At 44.4% G+C, this 26,975-nt stretch overlaps 1 protein-coding gene across 1 annotated transcript in view; it reads right to left on the reverse strand.

The window, feature by feature from the left end:
* BICRAL (BRD4 interacting chromatin remodeling complex associated protein like) overlaps positions 1-26,447 on the reverse strand; it is an 82,237-nt gene extending 55,790 nt beyond the window's left edge. Inside the window, 1 exon segment of the mRNA XM_036318296.1 lies at positions 26,186-26,447. The gene's annotated coding sequence lies outside the window, so the exon portion shown is untranslated.
* Positions 26,448-26,975: the final 528 nt, after the last annotated feature.

Genomic DNA, 26,975 nt, shown 5'->3' on the forward strand with positions numbered 1-26,975 from the left:
GTTAGAAACATCAATGATAAGAGAGAATCATTGATTGGTTGCTTCCTGCACACCCTCTACCGGGGATCTAGCCTGAAACCAGGGCATGTGCCCTGACCTGTGACTTCCTAGTTCATGGGTCGATGCTCAACCACTGAGCCAGAATGGCGGGGCACGGAGTTGGTTATTAAAAACATGGAATTCTGTCTCCCACACCCTCCAGAGATTCTGATTCACCAAAAATCTGGGGCTCCTCTGGGGTTTTCTCTCTGACCCCTGAGGTTAGTCACCCTTTTGTCCCAGGCGATAGTACACACCCAGGCAACTTTCAGGCAACTGGGAACCTGTCCCAACTGCAGTGAGGTGCGACCTGCAAACATGGCCTCTGGTAAGTTCAGAAATACAATTAGGCTGTCAACTCTCCAAACTCAGGGGGAGGGTTCAGTTTCTCAGTCATCTAACTGAAGAAAAATGCTGGTTCATAGGTTGATGCTCAACTATTGAGCCACACCAGCCAGCTATCACATTTCTTTATCCACCATCCCCTGACAGACACTCAGCTGTTTCCCTATCTTGGCTATTGTGAATAAAGCTGCAGTGAACATAATGCTGGGGTGCAGATATCTCTATGAGATAATGATTTCATTTCCTTCTGGTAGATATCTGGAAGTGGGATTGCTGGATCATATGGTAGCTTTAGTCTTAATTTTCTGAGGACTCTCCAGGCTATTTTCCTTAGTGGTTGTACCAATTTACATCCCCTCCAACAGTGCGCTAGAGTTCCATTTTGTCCTCATCTTCACTTGCTATCTCAGGTATGAGGAGACATCTCATTGTGGTCGATGAATATTTTAAAAAACGAAACTATGATTCTAGGTCAGGGCACATGCCTGGCTTTGGGCTCGATCCCCAGGAGGGGGTGTGCAGGAGGCAGCCAAACGATGTTTCTCTCTCTGCCCCTCCACCTCCCTTCCTCTCTCTCTCTAAAATCAATAAAAAAATATTTAAAAAAATAAAAATAAGAAACAAAACTATCGCCCTTTCCAATATGTTGGCCACAAGATGGCAAGACCTGGGACAGGGTCAGGCACACCGGGAAAGCGTGCTTGTTCCCTTTTAGTTGAAACCTACTTCAGTTTCCCAAGGAAGCATGCTCATTGTGGAGACCAGGTTATTCCTGCGGGAGAACACTTTCAAGTGGAAAATAAAGAATCCTATTTAAAACTCGAATGTACAATGGGCTACAGTTATTCCCCACTATTCCCCTACACTCTCTTCTGGCCAAACCACCACTCTCCCGGCCCCCAAACCAATGCACACTTTCCCAGCCTCTGTCCTTGTCCAGGTGACAATTTTCTTAACTAAAACGCTCTTCTTCCTCTTCTGAATCTACTGAAATTCCATCTATTACTCAAAACTTAGCTTGAATCCACCTCTGTGAATCCTTCCCTGACAACCTTGCGGTCTTTAGGGTTCTCTTACCCAGAATTCTAAAAGCAACATGTGTCTTTTCACAGTAGCCAGACACTGCTCTGTCACTGATATCATTACTTTATATCTTCTGTTCCCAACTAAAGCAGAGCTCAGATTTCAGTAAGAGCAGTATAGAGTGCCATGAGTACTGATGAGAGAGCAATTAATTCTTCCATTGCAGCAACTGTATGATTTTTTTGGCATCAGCGAACTGAAAACACTGGCCCATTATAATAGGCTCCAGCCTCCTTTTGTACCTCTATCTACCCCACCCTCCTCATAAGGAACCCTTGGCTCTTGGCTATCTTGACCATTAGATGTCCCCAAACCTTATCAGACCACTTATTCAACCCTTTGGCTTTGCACTTACCCTTCTACTTAGGAGACAGAAGACTTTCTACCCACCTCCAAGTGCTCAACTGACAGGGCCTAACTTACCTTTTAAGGCTTTGAGTAAAGTGATATTGCCTTTCTTTCTTTTTTATTAAAAAATATTTTAAATATATTTTTTATTGATTTCAGAGAGGAAGGGAGAGGGAGAGAGAATCATTGATTGGCTGCCTCCTGCACACCCCCTACTAGGGATCAAGCCCAAAGCCCAGGCATGTGCCCTGACCGGGAATTGAACTGTGACCTCCTGGTTCACAGGTTAATGCTCAACCACAGAGCAACACCAACTGGTCTCTTTTTTAATTTTTTAAATCCTCAAGCAGAATTAGTTGTTCACGTACTTGTATTCATAGAGCATGTTTGCCATGTTACTAGCATGACACATGTATGACAAAATTTTGTTTTTCTGACCCCCCAGTTAGCTTACAAATTCCACGAAAGCAGAATCACTTTCTTTCCAGCTTTGTGTTATTAGCATTTAGTGCAATGCCTGATACAAACATGCCCAGTAACTGAGTTTTACTCCACTGAATTACTTTTGTAAGATTTTGGTCTGTAGGAGTAACTTTTTCCAGTGGTGCTGTTAATTCCTTCCCATTTAGTTTCCAAGAACATGCAGCGAGGCTACACTTGAGCACTTTTTCTCAACCATAAAGCACAGGACTTGGGATACAGGATAGTTCATCGTCCAGGATCCGCTGGCTTATGTTGGGCCTTACGTATCTAGCCACGCACTCCTGCTGTGCAGAAAAGCTATGAAAAGTCAACTGATTCCCCGTCTCTGCTCCAGATCAGACGGCTCAACTCCCTGAGGCCTAAGGAAATATTCTTTACGATCCATAGGACAAAGATTGTGTATCCTTCCATGACAATCCATTTAATATTTAATGAACTTTCTTAAAACAGGGGTTTTACAAACTGAATATAAATATAATTCCTTGGAGTCCCCAAATATTTAGCATAGTCATTTATTACATTAATAATAGTCATGTTCATTAAAAGGCTCAGAAGCAAGACTCTAAGTTAGAGACTCTCTGGCATAGCCATGTATGGCGTTTTGAGGGGACCAACACTAGACCTTACAGAAAAGAAAAATCAACTCTATAAGATAGAAAAAAACAGATGCGCTGCCAAAATGTCTTTAAAATGTTTTTATTGTGTTTTATAAGACTGAACATTTTAATGACTATGGTAAACAATACATAAGATATGATTGAGAAATGATATAAAGTGCTATTATGATTGCTATTAAATATTAAGTAAAATAAAATTGAAACTATCTTTGTGATCATTCATACTCTTTCGGTACATAGGATAATTGTATTAAAAAGATGTCAGTTCTCTGCAGTTACACTACTAAATTTCATTTTATTTATTTATCTATCTACTTACTTATTTTATTGTTTTGAGAGACAGAGAGAGAGAGAGACATCAATTTGTTGTTACTTACTTATGCATTCATTGGTTGTTTCTTATATATGCCCTGACCAGGGATCAAACCCACAACCTTGCCATATCAGGATGACACTTTAACCAACTGAGCTACCAGGCCAGGGCTACACTACTGAATTTTGATGAAAGAATTCTTTTATTATATGGGGTGCGGCGACAGTGTTATGGCCAGGTTCAAGCCTCAGACTAATGCAAGGACAGGGTCCTCTCATTGCCACGTGCAAGTCCCAGCTGCAGAACAGGGCCCTCCCAGCACAATTATAGCCAATGGCTGTGGTTGTAAGCTTGAACCTATGCTCCAAACACGTGGCCCCACGTGCCTTGTGCTAGAGTTCAGGTGCCTGTAGTTGAGTAGGGTTGGAGCTCACGAGAATGCTGTAAACAACGTGATCACGCCCCTACTTTGCCTCGTGGCATCTGCTATAAAATAAAGACACGGCTTGTGGGCGCTGGCGCTGTCTCCTCATCAGGGAGCAGCGTCCCACCGAGACCCAGCTTTCATTCATTATCTGTCTTTCCTTAATCCTTTCACCCCCCCACTCAGTTTACCTTTGACCGCAACAGTATTATATTTCAAAATAAAAGGTGATTTTCTGTTTTAATCATGATTGACACATTTATTATTTTTCTTCCACTAAAAATGATCAGTCAGTTAGAGAATCAGCTTCCATGACAAGCAGACTCGGCAAAAGCAAGTAATGCCAACATGAAAGCTAACCACCCAAAGGCAAACCTGGCTGTGTATCAACCAAACACAGAAGCAAAAATTTTAGGAATAAGAATGAAAAACTAGAAGAGCCCAAAGTAAGTCCTACTTGCATCCTCTCCATAAAAGCAGACTATCTGAATATTAAATTGAAGCTGCTTTAACACTATTTTGATTTCTAGTTTCATTCAGAAAAATATATCTTTTATTAAATGAAATGGAGATTTATCTGTCGCTTGTGTTTTTCCTAATAGAAAGGAGGTTACTTTTAGAAAACATTTTAAATGAAGTAAAAGCAAAAATCCTACCAATGTAACTTTACTTTTAAAAATGATGGATATTGTTGCACAATATCAGTCATAATTAGTAAACAGAACTGCCGTTTGCATCCCCATTCCTAAAATTCACTAAAATATAGTATGGTAATAATTAAGCTAATAAAATAAAAACTGCGTGAAATTTTTTTATATTTCCTCAAATATGATAGGACACCACTGCTCTCCGATAGTGTCGTTTGCATGCTATTATCCTTATATATGGAACTGCTTTTAAAAATACTTTGAGCCCTGGCCCGTGTGGCTCAGTTGGTTGGAGCATCGCTCCGTGCACCAGTCTGGGCACAACCTAGGTTGCAGGTTTGGTTCAGGCGTGTATGAGAGGCAATTCTCCTGTCCTCCCTCTCTCCTCCCCTCCCTCCCTTCCTCTCTAAAACCAATTTTAAAAATACTTTGAAATGGCAGTAATTCTAAACAATTTTTTTTTCTTTTACTAAGCATCAGTAATAGCAATCTGGTTAAAGTTATTATGCAAACTCTTGACTCTCTTTGCTCTCTGTCAATGAGTAACGTTCAAAATATGTCGGTTTTATGGCATGATCCAAGAAAAACAAGCCACATAAAAACAACTAACAATATTAACAAAGAAAATTCCATTTTACAAAGTTAATGTTACCGAGGAAGAAAGCCGAGGACTCCCTTTTATAATAGCAGATGCAAAGGAAAATATCTGGACAAAATCAATTATTTAAGAAGGAGAAAATGAGAGGAACTTGTGTTAAGCTTAAAAATGATTAAAGAAAGAATATGGACAAATATATATGTAGCAAATTACTCCAACCACGGTTTCACAGTTTCTACAAAAAAACTTTAAAGATGAATTAATATCACCTTTCTAAACTCCAATTAAGAGACACAGACTTCTATCTAGTGTGAAGTCTTTTACAAACCCTAAGAAATACCATGTGGGCTGAAATTTACATTTATAGTTATTTCTATCAAAGACCATTAAGATGCTGAGTTTCAGTGAGAGAAGATGAAAAAGTTCTGGAAAAGAATGGTGATGATTGTTGCACAACAATGTGAATGTACTTCATGCCACAAACTGTACTTAAAATGGTTAAAATGGTAAATTTTATGTTATGTGTATTTTACCGCAATAAAAAATAAAACATCCATGTGATTCTTCATCAATGCATTATATACAAGATTTAGTGGTGAGTCTAGTAGTTGCTATCATTTGGAAGATAGTAATCTTTCAAGATACCTGCAAATGTAATGTGAGAAAAAATATTTCCACTGGTAACAAATCCCAGGCACTGTTAATACCTCTATGGTTTGTGGCCTTCATTCATAAAGTTAGGAAATGATAAATTTTTATTGGAGTCTAGTGTAAGTAACATGCAATTTTTTTCGTACACAAGTTCATGGGTACTCCTCTCCCAATTCTATCTGCAGATCCTTTAGGGGTCTGTCATGGAGCCCTTCCACTGTTGGGATCCAGGGCAGCTGTTCAACACATGAAATGAATAAACTCAATCCAGTAACAAACAACAGAATTCTAAACATCTGAATATAATCCACAAGATATTTTTATACTAGCTAAGCACACGATGGTCATTTCCATGGACTGTTTTGATGCACTTTTTTGCAATGCAAAGGAATTGAAGGTGCTGCCACACGCACAGGTAGGTGGCTACATCTGCCGTTTTAACAGTGCAGAGAGGACACTCTTCAGTATCACCAGGGTTCAAAGAATTCCCTGCGTGAGGAAGGTCAAGTATGCTAATTTTCTGTAAGCTTAGTAGAGAGCAACAGAAATACAACCTTGGACCAGAGTAGGCACATTTCAATCCTCACCAAGGACATGCTTAGAGAGAGGAAGAAAAAGGGAAAGGGAGAGGGAGAGAGAGAAATATCGAGTGGTTGTCTTCCGCACACACCCGACCAGGGATGGAACCTGAAACCCAGGTACGTGTCCTGACCGGAAATCGAACAGGCAACCTTTCAGTCACAGGATGACCTCAACCAACTGAGTCACTCTTGCTGAGCTACAAAGGCAAATTTCATCTGATAAACATGCAACAGTCTTTTCAGGAAAACTTAGTCAAAATGCACATCTTCCTTCTCCCAAATATCCCCTGTGGAAAACAGTCACAAATCATGTACTTTTCCACTTTTTACATTAATGCTAGGAATTGAATAGACCTCTAAATGGACACCTTTTTCTATACTCCTGTGCTAGCCTGCTACAGATTACTGAACCCTCATAAGAATCGAGTAACTGAAAACAGCCTCCAGTGGCCTAAAAATACTAGATTTCCTTTTCAAGGCCAACTCAGTATAATTAAATTTTTTTTTTTTTTTTTTTTTTTTACTTAAAACCACGTCATTTTGAAGGTGGCAGTCCCATGTGCCAGAACTGAATGGTGTTAGGGTAAACTGTATAACTGATTTAGAAAACTGTCCCATCTTCTGAGAGATTCATGTCTACAACACAGCCCTTTTCCTTGGGAAAGAGATAAAGACTTTTCATTTAGTTGATTGGTTGGCCCTATCTTATATCACTTCTGGGTCATTTAAAATAGGACAGGCCCAGCTCAGCCAGTGGTTCAGTTGTTAAGCATCAATCCACGAACTAGGTCACGTTTCAATTCCTGCTCATGGCACATGCCCGAGTTGTGGGCTCCATCCCTAGTAGGGGGCGTGCAAGAGGCAGCCAATCAATGATTCTCTCTCATCACTGATATTTCTCTTTCTCTCTCCCTTCCTCCCTCTGAATCAATAAAAATATATTTAAAAATAAAATAAGCCGAAACCGGTTTGGCTCAGTGGATAGAGCGTCGGCCTGCGGACTGAAAGGTCCCAGGTTCGATTCCGGTCAAGGGCATGTGCCTGGGTTGTGGGCACATCCCCAGTGGGAGATGTGCGGGAGGCAGCTGATCGATGTTTCTCTCTCATCGATGTTTCTGACTCTCCCTCTCCCTTCCTCTCTGTGAAAAATCAATAAAATATATTTTTTTAAAAAAATAAAATAAAATAAATTAGGACAGATCCATAGTTCCATTATCACCATTATTCAGTATCATCCTTTTGGACATATTAGAATAATATTTTCTTTTTGTTTGTTCGTTGGTGGTGTTTACAATATTTTCTTGCTTCATGGTGTCTTAATAATCTTTCCTTAAGAACACCTATTTCCCTCTCTGAAGACTTAAGTTCTTAGATTTTTGCCTCAGTAAAATTAACTTCTATGGAGGTTTGTCATTATTTAACTTTTTCTTAAACTTCTAGTGATAGCTTATAACTTCTGTTGATGCTGCTCTTAACAATATCATAATTTTTCTTTAAGAAAGCACTTTGAGCCCTAACTGGTTTGGCTCAGTGGATAGAGCGTCGGCCTGTGGACTGAAGGGTCCCAGGTTCAATTCAGGTCAAGGGCATGTACCTTGGTTGCGGGCACATCCCCAGTAGCGGGTGTGCAGGAGGCAGCTGATCGATGTTTCTCTCTCATCAATGTTTCTAACTCTCTATCTCTCTCCCTTCCTCTCTGTAAAAAATCAATAAAATATGTTTTTAAAAAAGAAAGCATATTGAAGTATTGTTATAATTTATCATAATGATAACAAAGACTCGATTCCCTGATTATCTATTGAAATAAGCCTGTGCTGGAGGGGCGTGTAAAGGATTAAAGAAACACAGAAGACCCACACAAGTACATAAGTGTCCCAGCTCTCAAGGAGCTGATTACCTTATTGAAAAGGCAAGACACCTACATCTGAAATAACTTCCAATCTGCAAGAAAGCATTATTAATGTGCATACAAATAAACATATGCTAGTAGGGATATTACAGTCATAGTAACCCCCTTTTATAATTAGCTGATATACCAAGGCACAGGAGGCGCTGAAAACTGTAACAGCAGCTAACATTTCCTGAATGCCTTCCCTCTGCCAGGCCCTTCACATGGTTCTAATCCTTCTAACACACTCCTTCCTGCCAGGGGTGTATTCTTACCGCTGTTTTTATAAAGGATGTAAGACACTTGCCCAACACTGCGGAGTTGTGAGTAGTTGAGACAGAGGTTTGATCTCAAGTCTCTAATTCCCAAGCCCTGCTGCTTCTCATCTCTGTGGGTGAAAACATGAGTTTTGGAAGGTCTGACTTCTATAAATGTTCCCATGCCGAAAGATGGCAATTGAGAATCTTACAACACGTCCTCCCAGAGCAAAAATCCTCAATCCTCCATCAATTAAAATTCTGAAAGTTTGATCAACTTATCACAAGACATGTTTGCTGAGAAAAGCGAAGCATATTATTTAATTTAATTAATTTTTTGTTAATCCTCACCCGAGGATATTTTTTCCATTGATTTTTAGAGACAGTGGAAGGGAGGGAGGGAAGGGGAGAGAGAGAGAGAGAGGGAGAGAGGGAGTGGGAGGGAGAGAGAAAGAGGGGGAGAGGGATGTGGGGGACACACATGGATTGGTTGCCTCCCCCACGCACCCCGACTCTGCCGGGGATCAAACCTGCACCCAGGTATGTGCCCTAGACTGGGAATTGAACCTGTGACCCTGAGAACTGGGGCCAAGACTCTAACCACTTAGCACACCGGCCAGGGCAAAGCACTTTAAATCTACATTTCAAGTGCTAATAGTCGCACGTGGCTGGTGGCCACCATATTGGACAGTTCAGGTCTACAGACTTAGAGAACTTTTTTCCCCCTGAATTTTTGTGGGAGATTTTTTTAAATATAGTTTTTATTGATGTAAGAGAGGAAGGACAGGGGGAGAGAAACAGAAATCAATGATGAAAGAGAATCATTAATTGGCTGCCTCCACACTGTGGGTGGAGCCCGCAACCCAGGCATGTGCGCTGACTAGGAACTGAACTGTGTACTCAACCACTGAGCCATGCCAGCTGGGCCTGCGGAAGATGTTTTTAAATTGATGTTAAAGAGAGGGAGGGAGGGAGGGAAGAAGAGAGAGAGACAGAGAGAGAGAAGAGAAACATCGGCTGCCTCCTGCACGAGCCAGGCCCCAGGATTGGACCCAAAACCTGGGTATGTGCCTTGACCGGGAATTGAACCTGCCACCTTTTGTGTATGGGATGACACTCCAACCAACTGAGCCCCACAGGTCAGGCCTGCAGGAGATTTTTTAATGCTAAGAAAATAATATGTACAACTTGATAGACTTATAGAACTTAATTCAGGAAAAACACAACCTAGAGGTTTTCTCCTTGCTATAGCCCTTACAGATAGCCACAAGGTAGAAATCTTAAAGAAGATTTAAGAACAGTTAACACATTGTGAATAATATTTACCCTAATTATTTATATAAGATTTCCCAGAGATTTTGTTTGTGGGATTTTTAGTGGGAGAGGGTTGGAGGGAAGGGAGTTGCCATAACTCTTATTTTCACCAGAATATAGCCCCTCATCCCCCCCACACACACACACACAGAGATTTAATTTAGAAAAGGAAAAAAATTTAAAATTAGTTCCAAAGATAACCCTAGTCTAGCCATTAGACTAAAATAATCATAATTTTCTAAGAAAGTAAGTTAATGTTACATGCCTCTTACATATTTAAAGATTTTAATAAATGTTTCTAAAAATAAGTTATTTCTTCGTGTTTGTATAAAATGGCCATAATTACATGGGGGGAAAATCCAAAAGTAAAGTATTTGAAAATAAAAGCAAGGCAACTCTTTGCTAATGGACAGGAAGCTGATGCTAAGAGCTTCTGGATCAGGCACTCACAGAGCCTCACAGCAGCTCACAGACCCATTTCAATAAACAGGGAAACCAGGGATTCCCAACCACCTGGGAGCTTGTTGAAAATGCAAGTCCCAGGTCCATCCCAGACTTGCTGGATCAGGAGCTCGGTGTTAAACAAGCCCTCTGGGTGATTCTGATGCACACTCGAGTTTGAGAACCATGAGATCAACACAGAACTGGTCTTAAAACCTGGTCTAACTCCAAAAGCTGTGTATTTTTTAGAATATTTTTTAAGGGGGGCTGGGAATTTTTATGTGTGTGTGATAAAATTCACCATCTTAATCATTTTTAAGTGCACATTTCAGTGGCATTAAGTAATTCACATTATTGTGCGACCATCACCACCGTCCATCTCCATAAGTCTTTTCATCTTGCAAACCTGAACCTTTATACCTATTAAACACTAACTCTTCCCTTCCCTCTCCCCAGCCCCTAAAAATCACCATTCTACTTTTTCTGTCACTATGAATTTGACTACTTTTGGTACCTCACATAAGTAGAATCCAGAAGTGCTTTTCACCCAACACCCTCAATTGCGTAAAGTTTGGCAAGTACAGAAATGTGCAGAAAATGAAGATGACTTATGATTCCATTGCCTAGAGGTGGCTGCTATGGACTAAATTGTGCTCCTCCGCCACTCATGTTGAAACCCTGACTACCAATGTGGCTGTCTTTGGAGACAGGTCTTAGGAGGTTATTAAAGTTAAATGTAGTCACAGGGTAGGGCCCTCATCCAATAGGGCTGGTGCTCTTATAAGAGAAAGAGAGCCCAGCTGGTGTGGCTCAGTGGTTGAGCATCAACCCATGAACCAGGAGGTCACAGTTCAATTCCCGGTTGGGGTACATGTCCAGGTTATGGGCTTGATCCAAGGTGGGGGTGTGCAGGAGGCATCCAATCAATAATTCCCTCATCATTGATATTTCTGTCTCTCTCTCTCTCCCTTCCTTGTTCTGAAATCAATAAAAATATATCTATACTAGAGGCCTGGTGCATGAAAATCCGTGCACTTGGGGCGGGGGTGTCCCCTCAGCCCGGCCTACGCCCTCTCGCAGTCCGGGACCCCTTGGGGGATGTCCTCCTGCCGGCTTAGGCCTGCTCCCCACTCCCCACTTACTTATTTATTCATTCATTCATTCGGACATCCTTAGCACTGCCACAGAGGTGGGAGAGGCTCCCACTACTGCCACTGCGCTCTCCAGCCATCAGCCTGGCTTCTGGCTGAGCAGCGCTCCCCCTGCGTTGAGCGTCTACCCCCTGGTGGTCTGTGTGCATCATAGTGACCAGTCATTCAGCCATTTGGTAGATCTGCATATTACCCTTTTATTATATAGGATATATAAAAACCTAAGCAACCATTTGACCAGTAGCTGTGACATGCACTGACCATCAAGGGGCAGATGTTCAATGCACAGGCATGGAAACATGGAACAGACTGATGAATCTCAGAAGGAAGGGGGGAGAGGGGGAGGACGGGAAGAGATTAACCAAAGATCTTATATGCATACTAGAGGCCCGGTGCACAGATTCGTGCACCAGTGGGGTCCCTCGGCCTGGCCTGTGGGATCGGGCTGAAACCGGCAGTCCAACATCCCCCGAGGGGTCCTGGATTGCAAGAGGGTGCAGGCCAGGCCGAGGCACCCCACTGGTGCACGAATCTGGGCCTCTAATTTTAAAATAAAGAAGAAGAGGAAGAGACACCAGAGCTCATGTAGGGATGGGTGAGAAGGCTGCTGTCTGCAAAGCAGGAAGAGGACCTTCCCAGCAACTGAATTGGCAGGCACCAGATCTGGGACTGCCCAGACTCTAGAACTGTGAGAAAATAAATTTCTGCTGTTTAAGCCACTGGGTCTATGGTATTTTGTTACAGCAGCTTGAAGAGACTAATACCTTGGAACATTCTGAGTCTTTTTCTTTAGTATGTTTTTATTTGTTAAGGTATGTTTTATATTTAAATGAAACCAAAGCCCTTGCTCTATTTTTCTTCACTTTCCAAGCAATTTCTAAACCTGTGTTCTACTGAACAGTGTTTATCAGGAAAAAACACTGGGTTAATTTTTGGAAACTGGGTTTTAAAGTGACATCAGGTTTCTACTGCTAAATATCTCAGAGCCTTTTCTGTTCTAAACTGGGAATATAAGAGGGGAATCTGTTAGATTTGATCTCTAAATATGTTGTTGGGGGGAAACTCTGTGTTACATTCCTTGCTGTTATGATAAAACTACTACTGGACAACTAACAAGAATTTCAAGGGGCATGCCCAGTCCTGGAAGGAAATACTGGCTGACAAGAAGAGTTCACTTTATTTTTTTTAATATGCTTTTGTTGATTTTTTAGGGAGAGAGGAAGGGAGAGGGGGAGAGAGAAACATCAATGAGAACTATCAACTGGCTGCCTCCTGCATGTCCCCAGCAGGATCGAGCCCTCAACCCGGGCATGTGCCCTGACCAGGAATTGAACTGGTGACCTCTTGGTGCATGGTCAGATGTCCAAACACTGAGACAGACTGGCCGGGTAAGAATTTAGTTCACTTTAAACTAAATAGTTTTATTTTTAAAATATATTTTTATTGTTTCAGACAGAAAGGGAGAGGGAGAGAGACAGGAATCATTGATCAGCTGTCTCCTGCACACCCCCTACTGGGGATCGAACTCAAAACCTGGGCATGTGCCCTTGACCGGAATCAAACCTGAGACCCTTCAGTCTGCAGGCCAACACTCTATCCACTGAGCCAAACTGGCTAGGGCAGTTTATTTTATTTTCTAAGGGGGCCATTCATTCATTCACTGTTAGCAGACTAAGTGTAATTAAACACTGCTTTAATATTACTTTTTTATAACAGTAATAATTTTTAAGTGATAGTCAAGACCCAAATAGGTAAAGCGCTACGTTTACATTTTATATGCATGATCTCACTTAATTCTTACCAACTCCCTGTGCAAGGTAAATCTCAATCCAGACGAAGAAACTGAGGCACCCTGCCTCCAAGGCTGCACAGCAAGGAGAACGAGGATGGGAACTCAGGTCAGTCTGGTTTCAAAGCTATTAACTCCAATGCTTCTTTCTCTTTAAGTCAAATCACTGCCTTGCTGGAAAGCCTTTATGATCTGTTAGTAAGCGAGGGACAATTTCAAATACTTTGGCCTTGCATTTAGAGCGTTTCACAAACTGATCCCAGTGTCCCTTCCCAGCCTTCCTTTACTTTTCCTCCCTCCTTTTACTTCTCACTCCATCCAAAGACATTTCCTCACTGTCTTACCCCCCTCCTACACTCCTCACCTAATTTAGTTCTTTCTGACCTAATTCCTCTGCTTATTGCTATCTCCTTTTCAACCCATTCCTTTGGGCTTCGATTCAAATTCCATTTCCTAGATGTATCCCTTGACTGCTCATTCTCTTATGCCCCAAACCCCATCCATCAAGAAATGCCATGGAGGCTTGGTTAGTTAGAGCATCAGCCCGTACACCAAAAGGGTTTCAGGTTCGGTTCCTGGTCAGGGCATGAGCAGGAGGCAACTGACTGATGTTTCTCTTTCACACAGATGTTTCTCTCTCACATAGATGTTTTTCTCTCTCTCGTCCCCCTTCCTCTATAAAATCAATAAAGAATATCCTCAGGTGAGGATTACATTTTTTCTTAAATGCCATTGACTATACTTTCAAAATAGATCCACATTTCAACCACATACAACCACCACCATCTTCCTACTCCAAGCTATCATCTCCCATCTGGTTTCTCTGCTCTTATTCTTTTACTCCCTACAATCTATTCTCAACCCAGCTTCCAGAGTAATCTCTTTAAAACACAAGTCGAAACCCTCCAGTGTATCCCCATTTCCCTCATGGTAAAAACCCAAATCCTTTTCTAGCCCTGGCGGGTGTGGCTCAATTGGTTGAGTGTCATCCCATGTACTGAAAGGTTGTTGGTTCGATTCGCGGTCAGAGCACATGCCTGGGTTTCGGGCTCAATCCCTGGTAGGTAGTGGTAGGCAGCGTGCAGGAGGCAGCGATCGATGTTTTGCACTTGCATCGATGTTTCTTTCTCCCTCTCCTTTCCTCTCTTTCTAAAAATCAATTAAAAAAATCTTTTAAAAAACCCTTTTCTATGTGAAGCCCTACACAACTGTGTCCTACCCCCGCCTTTCTGACCTCTCTAGTTCTAGCCCTGGCTGACTTGCCATGCCCTGACCTCACCAGGCATGCTCATGTCTCAGGCCCTTTGCACTGGCTGCTCTGCCTGGAATGTTGTTCCTTTGGATAGCCTCAAGCTCACCCCTACTTTCTTCGTCTCTGCTCAGATGATCATGACCTACCATGACCACCTTCCCACCCCCAGCACCCCACATCTTCCTTATCCTGCTTTATTTTCCCCTGTAACTTACTACAAAGTTACCTAGGGTTACTGTCTGTCTTCCCGTGAAAATAGGGCCTTGGTCTCTCGTTCACTGAGGCATCCTAGAGCCTAGAGTGGCACCTGGCACACATTCAGTGCTCAACAGTACTTGCTGTATGAATGATGGATGGATGGCCTCAAGCATCCATCCATCATTCATACAAAGACTGTCTCTCCTTTGCTCTCACTTGTACCACAGTGCCTTGAACAAACTGTCAAACTACAGCGGGAAGGCTGGGGAGGGTTGGGGGGCAGGTGGAGGGCGGTAAGAGATCAACCGAAGGACTTGTATGCATGCATGTAAGCATAACCAATGGACACAAGACACTGGGGGGTAGGGGAGGCCAGGGGATTGTCAAGGGCGGGGGAAAAAAGGAGACATATGTAATACTCTTTGTAATACTTTAAGCAATAAAACAATTTAAAAAAAAAAGAAAAAAGAGAGAATGTGCAGTGATATATTAGTACTCATAAAATATCATAAAAAAGGTAAACGCATTTTCTCTGGTGTACAGTAGTAGTTTGTGCAGCACAATGTCCATTTTACATGCCCAAGTATTTCCTTCCAAGACTGGGCATTCCCCCTTGAAATTCCCATTAGGTGTCTAAATTCATATTAATACCTTTGTTTGCCAAACTCTAATATAATATTTTAAATTTAATCTCTCAAAATGGCATTCAGCTTTCTCTATTTCTATTATTTATTAAGAAATGATTTCTGGCCCTAATCGGTTTGGCTCAGTGGATAGAGTGTCGGCCTGCGGACTCAAGAGTCCCAGGTTCGATTCCAGTCAAGGGCATGTGCCTTGGTTGCGGGCACATAACCAGTTGGGGGTGTGCAGGAGGCAGCTGATCGATGTTTCTCTCTCATCGATGTTTCTAGCTCTCTATCCCTCTCTCTTCCTCTCTGTAAAAAAAATGAATAAAATATATTTTAAAAAATGATTTCTGGCCCTAGGCGGTTTGACTCAGTGGACAGAGAGTTGGGCCCACAAACTAAAGGGTCTCAGGTTCGATTCTGGTTAAGGGCAGGTACCTCAGTTGCAGGCTCAATCCCCTGCCCTGGTTGGGGCATGTGCAAGAGGCAACCAATCAATGTGTCTCTCTCACATTGATGTTTCTCTCTCTCACTCTCCCTTCCTCTCTCTGAAATCAATAAAAACATATTTAAAAAAGAAATGATTTCTGAAAAGAGTAAATTATAAACTACTCTAAGTTATTTTATACTTATAAACTTTCATGTACATTGTACTAAAACTGTCAACAAATAAAGCTTTTCTTTTTAATTCCGGGGAAATACTTAAGGCTTTAAAAATTATTGCTGAGGGATAGGGCAGTGATCGGCAAACTGCGGCCCCTTGAGTGTGGCTCTTCCACAAAATACCATGTGCGGGCGCGCACGTACAGTGCAATTGAAACTTCGTGGCCACACTCAAGGGGCCAAAGAGCCACATGTGGCTTGCGAGCCGCAGTTTGCCGACCACTGGGATAGGGGGAATGAGAAAAAGCGAAAAAACTCATGGACAAGACAACAGTGTGAGGATTGTGGGGGGTGGGAGTTGGGGAGAAGTGGAAGAGCTTATAGGGGGATCAATGGTGATAGGAGACTTGACTTGGGGTGAACACACAATACAGATGATGTGTTGTGGAATTGTGCACCTGAAATCTGTATAATTTTGTTAACCAGTGTCACCCCAATAAATTCAATAAAAAGTAAAAAACATTATTGCTAAAAATCCACTGATGGGATGGCTCAAACACTATAAAATATTTTCTAAGGAATGCTGAATACTAATTCTGTAATAAAAAATTAACCAAGAAATCAGATAAATTGATTTGTCTTTTTAAAAAAAATTACCATAAAAGAAGTCCTATCTAAAATATACTGCAAGCATTGGAACTTAAGAATGTTGGTTCCTGCTGGACATTTTCCACCATGTCTGTGTCTAAACTTAAAGGTCTGAATGTCCTTGTTTTCATCTAGTGGCCATATTGTGGATTTCTTCTCTGTATCAAAATATTTACCTCTGCTTCTGTATAATAAATATTGGCATAAGATTAAAAAATAAACTATACTGCAACTTTTAAAGATGGTTGATTTCAATACATACAATAGCTGCCCCAACACTCCTTACTCACATTCAAAATATTTAAGTCCTCATAACAAATTTTGAAATTTTCTCCAATACACTTCCCACAAGATTTTGAAATTCTTCATCTCCCTAAATTAGGCTCACCACTAGTAAGTGGTGAAAAAGTTGGTTCTCACTGGGCAAGGAGGAAAATTCAAGTTCGTTCTTGTAGCCTGGCATGAAGAACTAGCTCAGGCTGTTCAGTAAGCGCCATGATACTCAAGATCTGAGTCAGCCCAAGTGAACTCAAGGATCCTCAGTGAGAATGTGTCTAGAGACCTTTTGCTACTGTTGCCCATCAAGGCTAAGCTTTCTTGTAGAGTAAAAAAAAATTATTCATTTTGACATGTTGTCTTACTGGCCACAACTGAGCAAATATGCCTTATAGTCAACCTACAATATGGCCTCTTTAAAATAACGTTTCTTTAAAGCAAATTACAGTATATTTCAAGTACTTTCCTCCCAAATCTGTACCATGATTACTGTGCTTATATTGACAGTATTTAAAACAAAAGGATAACATGAGCTATGCAGTATCAATCTTAAAGGTCTTATTTTAGAGTCTCTTCCAATTAAGATTTTTTAAGTGAAAGATACGACTCATAATCCATGATTGCTACCAAAGATGGAGCTACAACGGTCCCCAAGTTCGACTCGCCATATTATGCAAATAAAAACTGAATTATCTGCAGAAGGGGCAGAATAACTGCTTTGACATAAAATTTGACTATCCACCTAAGAGATTAGGGTTTTTTTGGTCACAATTTTTATTTAGCCATTAAATCACTACTTTTCCCTGTTCCTCCTACTGAAACAAAGGTTATCCAATTTTAAGACCTCAAAATGTTTGTTTACCTGGTAGGCAGTTATTTGTAGATTAAATTTATACATGGGATTAACACCAATGGCAAAGTGTATGATGCATGGGTCTGAAGTATATATTCAAATTCCAGCTCTGCCCCACAATAATGTAATCTTGAGCAAGTTATCCTTTCTAAACCTGTTTTATTATCTAGAAAACGAAGACAAAACCAATCTACAAAGTTGTTGTGAGAATTTAATAATATTAAACCCATTAGTGCTTGAAATAATATTAAGGTTTAACAAATATTATTTCTCTTTCCCCTATTTTGTTTTCCTTGTGAATTGTTTCAACCACAGGTTAGGACACAAAGTTTAATTGCCGATGACACAGTGAAGCATCCTGGATTTTGCTGAGCTGAAATAAGCCTTTTCTAGAAAGGCAATACCTTTCCTCCCTCATTCCCACACACTTAGGGTTTTTATTCGGGTAATATAAGTGTTTGTGTTTCCAAGATAGTCAAAGAACCCACAAAAACAGAAAATGTTCAACTTTACAACTTTATTTAAAAGAAATTTATAACTTAAACATCACAACTATATACATTAAAGTTGATTAGGATTAAGGGGACCTGCACAGGGAGGTCTCAGGACCTTTTCCTGAACTGAAGTACAGAGGAGGAGGTAAGGACAAACAGGTCACAGCCCCCAGCTGCTTCTCCCCAAGACTCTTCCGTTCACCTTCCCTTACTACATATGTCAGTGATGGCGAACCTTCTGAGCTCGGCGTGTCAGCATTTTGAAAAACCCTAACTTACCTCTGGTGCCGTGTCACATATAGAAATTTTTTGATCTTTGCAACCATAGTAAAACAAAGACGTATATTTTTGATATTTATTTTATATATTTAAATGCCATTTAACAAAGAAAAACCAACCCAAAAAAATGAGTTCGTGTGTCACCTCTGACACGCGTGTCATAGGTTCGCCATCGCTGACATATGTTAACAACCTCCCACCTCTCGAACTGCTCTCCAAATGGGCCAGCCGCCCCAGCAGAGCCACATCCTGGGCTCCATCCCCGTTCAGCAAGATACTACCTACAAGGTTTCCAATGTAGGGCTTGCCTTTAAATCCACACTCATTCCTTTCCTGTGAGCCCTCCCACTCGCCACACTTGTTTAACCACTTTCTGCCAGCCCCTCACCGACGGTACCTCCCCCTTCTAATACAGAACGTTATCACGTGAGAAGTTTCATGCAGATGGATGGATGTGGTGCTACCGGTTCACACTGCCTCATCACAGCTAAGGGCCATTTCTTTTATCCATTTCCCCCGCATCTGATACATTCTGCAACTTTACTCCTCCTTCCTTAAACTCAAAACTTTTGCCTTTGCCCTGACATATGCCCTTGCTACCTTCTCAGTGAAGATTGCAGACGTGTTCTGAGTCCCTTCATCTACCCCTCTCCTGGCCTCTAATTGCACGTTACTATTACGTATCCTGTAGACAACTGGAGAACAGAGGAACCTCACAAATGACAGCAGTTGCAGAGGAAAGAATGGAAAAGGGAGGTTAAGAGCGCCACACACTCCCACTTGTTTGAATCTTTAAACAATGATTTCCCAATGCTCATTTCCATTGTACCCCTGAAACCTGTATGATTTTATTAATCACTATCACCCCAATAAATTCAACTTTTAAAAAGGGGAAAAAATACTTCTCTCTCCACTCCCCAAATATTTTGATTTTTCTCATCACCTGCAGAGATCAGAATGTCAAATGCTGAAAACAATCACATCAAATGGTCTTGCTTATTCTTTTTCTCACACAGCCTTCTAATGGGATAAGACATTGTTGGCCTCCACCTGTCTCTAGAACAGGGGTGGGCAAACTTTTTGACTCGAGGGCCACAATGGGTTCTTAAACTGGACCGGAGGGCCGGAACAAAAGCATGGATGGAGTGTTTGTGTGAACTAATATAAATTCAAAGTAAACATCATTACATAAAAGGGTACGGTCTTTTTTTTTTTTTTAGTTTTATTCATTTCAAACGGGCCAGATCCGGCCCGTGGGCCGTAGTTTGCCCACGGCTGCTCTAGAACCTGTTTCCCTTTGGTTCCCATCATTCTACTCTACCTGCATTCTCCAATATTTAGTCAGAAAATGTGTACTGAGTGGCCAGCTTGTTTTATTTATTTTTTTAAATATATTTTATTGATTTTTTTACAGAGAGGAAGGGAGAGGGATAGAGAGTCAGAAACATCGATGAGAGAGAAACATCGGTCAGCTGCCTCCTGCACACCCCCCACTGGGGATGTGCCCGCAACCAAGGTACATGCCCCTGACCGGAACTGAACCCGGGACCCTTGATTCCGCAGGCCGACGCTCTATCCACTGAGCCAAACCAGCCAGGGCTCCAGCTTGTTTTAAATGCTATGCTAAAGGCCTAAAATCAGTGAACAGAGAAACAAATAATGTAAGATTCCTGGGCCCCACCCCCACTCAAGTTTGGGACCATGATATGAGGGAATAGTGCCTCTTTGGTCTCAGTAAGTTGAGGTTTGGTTTCTAAGGCTACTTTCTTCCCTAGAAAATATAGTACTTTGCAAATAGCCCAAGGCAGTATGGAAATAACATGTACCTGCCACAATGTTCACATGGTATTTTTTTTACTGTGGTAAAATATACAGACAAGATTTACCATTTTTAAGTGTACAGTTCAGTGGCATTAAATTCACATTGCTGGGCGACTGTTGCCACTATCCAGCTCCAGAACTTTCTCATCATCCCAAACTGAAATTCTGTGCCCATTAACTGATTTTCAACCAAGAATGATTTTCATGGTGAAGATACATGGCTCCACCCCCGTAGCGCCTCTTGCTTTGCTTCCTGGCTAGCATTCCAGGGTTCACCACTGCAACCAACCTCCATGTCCCATCTCCTCTCTTCCTGTCACACCTGGGAGGCAAAACTCCACTCTTGGTTGAACTGATCACTGCCAGCTTTGTTTCCTTCCTAACAGCTGAACGGTGCTGGCAGAAAACCATGTATTAACATGTTGATTGGTTTCACCTTAAATTCAGACCCAAGCCACAGCCACGCATTCAAAAATGCCCAGCAATCCTACCTCAGTTTCCAGTGAGTTCACTGTCCTGCTGTCCCAGGTGAGGTGTCCTTCTCACCTCAAACCACCCACCCCTTCTTCCTGTAAGTTGCTAGCCTTGCCCCAGACTTCACTAAGAAAACAGAAACCATATATTCGACTTGCAATTCATAAATCCTGCATTTGTGTCCACATTCTCTGCCTTCTCTCTTGCTACTGCAAGTCTTCCTGCTCCCACCAAAGGCAGACCCTCCTCTTGTATTTTCAATTCCTTCTCACCTTCCCAAGAATTCTGCTCAGTAGTTGGGTGTCGACCTATGAACCAGGAGGTCATGGTTCGATTCCCTCAGGGCCCATGCTCAGGTTGTGGGCTTGATCCCCAGTATGGGGTGTGCAGGAGGCAGCCGAATCAATGGTTCTCTCTCATCATTTATGTTTCTCTCTCTCCCCCTCTCCCTTCCTCTCTGAAATCAATAAAAATATATTTTTAAAAAAAGAAAAAAGTCTGCTTTTTTGGTAGTCTTATCTCTCTTCTGCCTTAGTCTCTCCCTACTGGCTATTCTCATTAGCCCATTTGAATATGCTCTTCTATGTCCCATCAATGTTTTTAAAGATCTTCTTTGACCTCACTTCTCCCCAATCACTGCTGTGCTGTTTCTGTCTTCACTTTACAACAAAACTTCCTCAACAGGCGGTACTCATTCACTTCCCTTTCTCCCGATGTGATCCAATCCAGCTTCCAACCCCAACCCCATACGCCAGTGAAGCTACTTGTCAAAACAGCCACGTCCACGTCCACATCCACGTGGCCAAACCCACACGGGCATTTCTCTGTCCTCACGGGTTAACTTCTCAGCAGCATTTGGCAGAGGGACCAGCCCCTTTCTTGAAAGGGTAACTCACTCTCCCACTTTAATGGCCGGACCTTCTCAGTCTCCTTTAGCCACTGAAGTGTTTTATAGCTTGATCTTAAGGCCTCTACGATCACAAATCATCTCAACCAGTTCCATGACGTCCTGTACCATGTGCATGCTACCGAGTCCCAAAACTTACGGGAACTCCTCTCAGCTCCACTTGAGTATGTACTGCCTACTTGACTTTTCACTTGGATGTCTCACAAATATTTAAAAAACATTACAAGTTCAGCACAGAATTCTTGTCTCCCCGACCCTCACCCCCACCCAGCCTGTTCCTCTTCCAGTCTTCAACCAGCAAATGGCACCATCAGCCCCCAAGGCTTAGGCCAGAATCACAACCCATTCAGTAAATATTTCTGGCTCCACCCCCAAAATATCTGAACCCAACGTCTACTCTGCTCCATCTCCACCGCCACTGCACTTGCTAAGATACCATCAACCAAGAGCGATTCCAATAGCCTCCCTGCTTCCTCTCTCGCTTCACAGCAGCCAGAGATCTTTAAAAAGGAAAACACATCACTGCCCCAATTAAAGCCCTTGGAAAGCTTCTCATTCTCATTAAAATAAAATCCCAAGCCCCATTCTGCCTAACACAAGAGGCCCTGAGGGATCTCTCCAACGCCATCTTACTCCTCCTGCTCCTAACACCCATGACTGTTGGCCTTCCGGGTCTTGGCACTGGTTCCCAGGCAGGCATGTCTCCCCAGCTTCCAGGCGGCCAGCACAAGCTCATGCTTCAAGTCCCAACTCAGTGTCACCTCTTCAAAGGGACGCCCCTTGACTCCTACTGGCCAGTCATTTCCATAATGCATTCCTTTAGATTCACCAGCTTTTTAACTTCTAATAATTTTTCTTAATCTGTGATTATCTTGATTATTTGTTTACTTATTTCCTGTTTTCCCCACAGTACTGTAAATTCCCTGAGGGCAGAGATCTTGTCTGTCTTGAATTCCACTAAAGGCTACTTTAAAATAAAGAAGCTACTGTGTCCCTCTCAGCAGGTTTATTTTAGATTTCCCTTCCTTTCAAGCTTCCTTGGATTTTAGTCAAAGAACATAATTACTTTGGCATTAACCATGAAAAGCAAGGGGAGGAAAGCCACAGAGGCAAAGATACAGGTATTCAATAGCTGCTCCTTACAGACACTTTAAAATGTGGACATTTAATTTTTACATTAAGAAGTCAAGGTTCTCGACCATCTCCCCTAGCAATTACTAAACACAACAGTGATCTGAGAAGAAAGAAAGGAAAGCACAAAATAAGCATGTGGTCCTCAGTCCCGAGAAGTTGGATTTCATCACTGACTGCTCCCATTCTGGTCAGGCTGGCTAGTGGTCCCCGCTGGCTCTGCCTCTGCCCGAGCTGCTGTGGCTTCAAGCGCACTCTGCTTGCCAGGCCCATGTTTAGAATGATCTCTCCATCCTGCTTCCCCAACCAAAACCCACAAGATAAAACTCAAAATTCAGAAAGCACACCCCCTTTCTTCCGAGGATTCATCTCTAGGCTTTTACTTTAGGATCTTTTCTAACCTATTCCTAATTCATCAATCCCACGTTCAACTCTATTTTTGTTGCACAATTGTCTTGACTAAGCTAGCTGCCCCATCTAGACCTAGAAGTCTGTTAACTTCTCACTAGAGCAGTGATGGCGAACCTATGACACATGTGTCAGAGGTGACACGCGAACTCATTTTTTTTTATTTCTCTTTGTTAAATGGCATTTAAATATATAAAATAAATATCAAAAATATAAGTCTTTGTTTTACTATGGTTGCAAATATCAAAAAATTTCTATATGTGACACGGCACCAGAGGTAAGTTAGGGTTTTTCAAAATGCTGACAGGCCGAGCTCAAAAGGTTCGCTATCACTGCACTAGAATGAGACAGGCTTTTAAAAATGTACTGAGATTGTAAAGTCACAGGATACACCTAAGCCACCTTTCTGTAAGAAAACAGTTTTGACACTTTGATAAATGGCAGCTACAGGAGAAAAATAAAAATGAGAATGATGCAATAAACTGCTGAAACTCAGAATGATATGGACCAAATCTCATGGTCCAATTACAAGAGCCAGCAGCACAGTGCAGTGCGGCTCTGCATGCGTGTCTGTGGCACCGGAGTCACCTGGAGAGCTTTGTCCTAACACTGACCGCGGCCTATTCAGATGCAGGAGGTACTGGGGGGGGGGGGGGGGGTCCAGAATTTCAAAATCGGAGGGAGTTGGGGGTATCAAGAAGTTGGAAAACGAAGAATCGGCTTAAAACTCAGGTTATTTAACCCATTGGACCTTTGGGAAAGAAACCAATGGCCCTAACAAATGAAGGGGTGATGTTGCAAATCTCTTTCAAAACATCTCCCCAGTGGATTCTATTCTCTCCCCCCCCGCCCTCCGCCCGTCCCCCCCCTCCCCCCAGTGGATTCTATTGCTCCGATGTGGACACCATAGGTGCAGAGCCAACAACACTGGCTTTTTGAATCCAATGTCAATTCTACCTGGTAAACAGGGAATAAAACCATTATTGCTGGGCTGACAGGATAAACAGGAATTAAATACAGCACCGAGCACAGCTCGGAAGGCTAGACGGTATGGTGAAGGACACACTGGTTGCCACTGTTACTTTCTTCACTGGAAATTACCGATCTGCCTTCCATCCCTGTGGGCTCAAGAGAGCAAAGCTCAACACCGTCCTCCTCCTCCCACTCACCCTTCCCGCAACAAGGTACCCAGTCCCATCCTCCCCCCTCTCAGCGCGGGCTCCTTCCAAGGCAGCGGTTCTCAACCTTCCTCATGCCGCGACCCTCATGTGGTGGTGACCCCCAACCATAACATTATTTTCGTTGCAACTTCATAACTGTAATGTTGCTACTGCTATGAATCGTCATGTAAAGATCTGATATGCAGGATGTATTTTCATTGTTACAAATTGAACATAATTAAAGCAGTGATTAATCACAAAACAATATGCAGTTATAGATGTGTTTTCCGATGGCCTTAGGCGACCCGGTCGACCCCCAAAGGGTCGCGACCCACCGGTTGAGAACCGAGTCAGGGCATATTTAATATTCCTATGGATTTGAGAGGAAGGGAGCGGAGGGAGGTCTAGGCGCTTCATTCCGGGCGGATGGGAAGAGCCAACAGCAAAGCCAGCAGAGGTTTCCCATCGCGGCCCCGCTGCGGCCCAGTGCGATGGCGGATAACCGTCCCTCCAGGCGGTTCTAACACCAGCAGCCACACACCGAGCGGAGTCGCCGGAGCCCGCACTGGGCCGGCCGACACGGCCCCGGGCTGCGCGGTAACCGGGCCGCCCCGCTCGCAGCCTTCACCGGCCCGGGAGGAGGAGGAGGCGGCGGCTCAGCGCCGGAGCCGGGCCGGGGAGAGGCCGGGCCTAGCCGGTGCCGGCCGCGGGGAGCGGGCCCGGGAGGGACCCAGCGGCCGCCGGGCGTCACCCGCGGCGGTGCGAGGCGAGCGGCCTCGGGGCCTCGGGCCCGGGGAGAGACAGCCACGCAGGCCCGGCCCCACGGCAGCTCCCGGCCCCCGGAGCGCGGCGGCCCCGAGCCCGCGGCCCCGGGCCGGCCAGGTGCCCACCGAGGCCGCCGCCCGCGCCGCCGGGGAAGATGGCGCCCGCGGAGCAACTGCGCCACCAGCCCTGGCGACCGGCCAGGCCCAGCGCCATCTTAGCACCTCCAACCGCCGCCGCCGACCCGCGCCAGACCCCGCGCTCGGGGCGCCTCGGGAGCCGGCCCGCGCCCTCTCGGCCCACGAGGGCCGCCGGGCTCCCCGCTCCGGCCGCCGCGGTCCCCGCAGGAGGCGCCCGGCCCGGCCGCGGGCTGGTGGCCGGCGCGGGGCTGGCGGCGCTCGGGGCGGCGGGGAAAGGCCGGGAAACGGGCCGGGGAGCCGGGCAGCCCGGCGGCCCTTCCCCGCGGCCGCCCGCCCGCCCGGCGGCGAGAGGAAGCCGGGGCGCCACGCGACCCTCCCCCGGCCGCGGCGCGGGGTCCATTTTGCCGAGAAGAAAGAAAATGCGATCCACACCCCGGAGCTTCCGAGGGAGACGGGCGCTGAGGGGGGAGCCGAGGGGAGGAGATTGGGGCTGATTTTCCTCCCCGCCGCCCGGCCCGGCCCCGCGCCGCCCGCCCGCCTTCCTGCCCGCGCCCGGCGGCCCGGGGGGCGGACGGCACTCGCACCACTAATGTCAAACCGGCTCCATCAGTGAGTCATTAGGCGCCCTCCCCCCGCGCCCGCCCGCGCCCGCGCCCCTGCCCGGCTCTCCTCTCCCCGCTCCAGAAATTTGCATCCGCGGGAGGAAGAAAAAAAAAAGGCGCGGGGCCCCCTCCGCCGGCGCCCCCGGCCCGGCCCGGCCCCGCGCCCCCGCCCGCGACACTGAACTTGGTCCTGCCGGGCCGGGCCGGGCCGGGCCGGGCGGCGGGGGCGCGGCGGCCCCACTCGGCGCCCCGTCCTCCGTGTCCATTCACCATCCACCCACCACCCCCATCACCCACCCGCAAACCCACCCCCCACCCCCCCAGAAAAAACACAGCCGTAGCCAATAGCTCTCTGGGCTGAAACCTAATATCCTGGTTTTGGCAACTCGGTGTTTAATTTGCTCCTCTTTCTTTTCCGCCGGCGGGAGGGAGACCTCCGGGCCCCCTCCCGCGCCGGTCCCCTCCCCGGAGGGAAGAGGCAGAGGAAGGAGGTGGTGTGGTTTTTTTTTCCTCTCTCTCTCTCCTCTCTCTCTCCTTGAAATTTTTATCACAAAATTATAATACACTCAAAGGGAAACTCACCGTCATGAAAAAGCAGTGCCTTGTCAACGGGGTTTCTGCGCCATCGCACCAGGGGCGGCGGCGGCGGCGGCGGCGGGCGCGGGGCGCGGGGCGCGGGCGCGGGAGCTCCCGGCCGAGCGGCGCCGGCCACACGCGCTCCGCTCTCTCTCTCTCGCTCACCCCCGCGCCGGGCGGCGGGCGCCCGCTCCCCGCGCCCGCCCGGCCTTCATGCTCTGCGCCCGGGCACAGCTCTCGCCTGCTCGTCTGCCTCCAAACTTCGGTTCTCGCCTATAGCAAAAAAAAAAAAAAAAAAAAAAAAAAAAAAAAAAAAAAAAATTAGGGAAGATTTAGGGTTCTTTTTTAATTAAGAAAAAAAAAATTTTTTTAAATCGAGCTCCAAAGATGTTAATTCCTGTTTCCTTTGGGATTTTTTTTTTTTTTTTGGCTAACTTCAGAAATGTACTGGTTTACTTAAGAAACAGGTTTATTTGGCTCTTTAAAAAAAAAAAAATTTAAAATCTACACGATAACGTGCTAGTCTCTGCAGGCGCCCAGCACACACACACACACACACACACACACACACACACACACACGTTCACTCGTTTTAGCTGGGGGTGGGGTGGGAGGGGGGTAAACACAAAAAAACAATATTTGTTTAGAACTCCAATTAGAACAAGCCCAATAAATACTTTTTTGCATATGCTTTTTTAAAAAAACACACAACTAAAACGTCACTCTTAACAGTTATTTGGCAAATAACCCATTTATCCTAACTTTTAAATGTAAGAAGCTTTCCTTTGCAACATCC

This window comes from Myotis myotis, unplaced genomic scaffold (genome assembly GCF_014108235.1).
Source record: "Myotis myotis isolate mMyoMyo1 unplaced genomic scaffold, mMyoMyo1.p scaffold_m19_p_7, whole genome shotgun sequence".
Taxonomy (NCBI): domain Eukaryota; kingdom Metazoa; phylum Chordata; class Mammalia; order Chiroptera; family Vespertilionidae; genus Myotis; species Myotis myotis.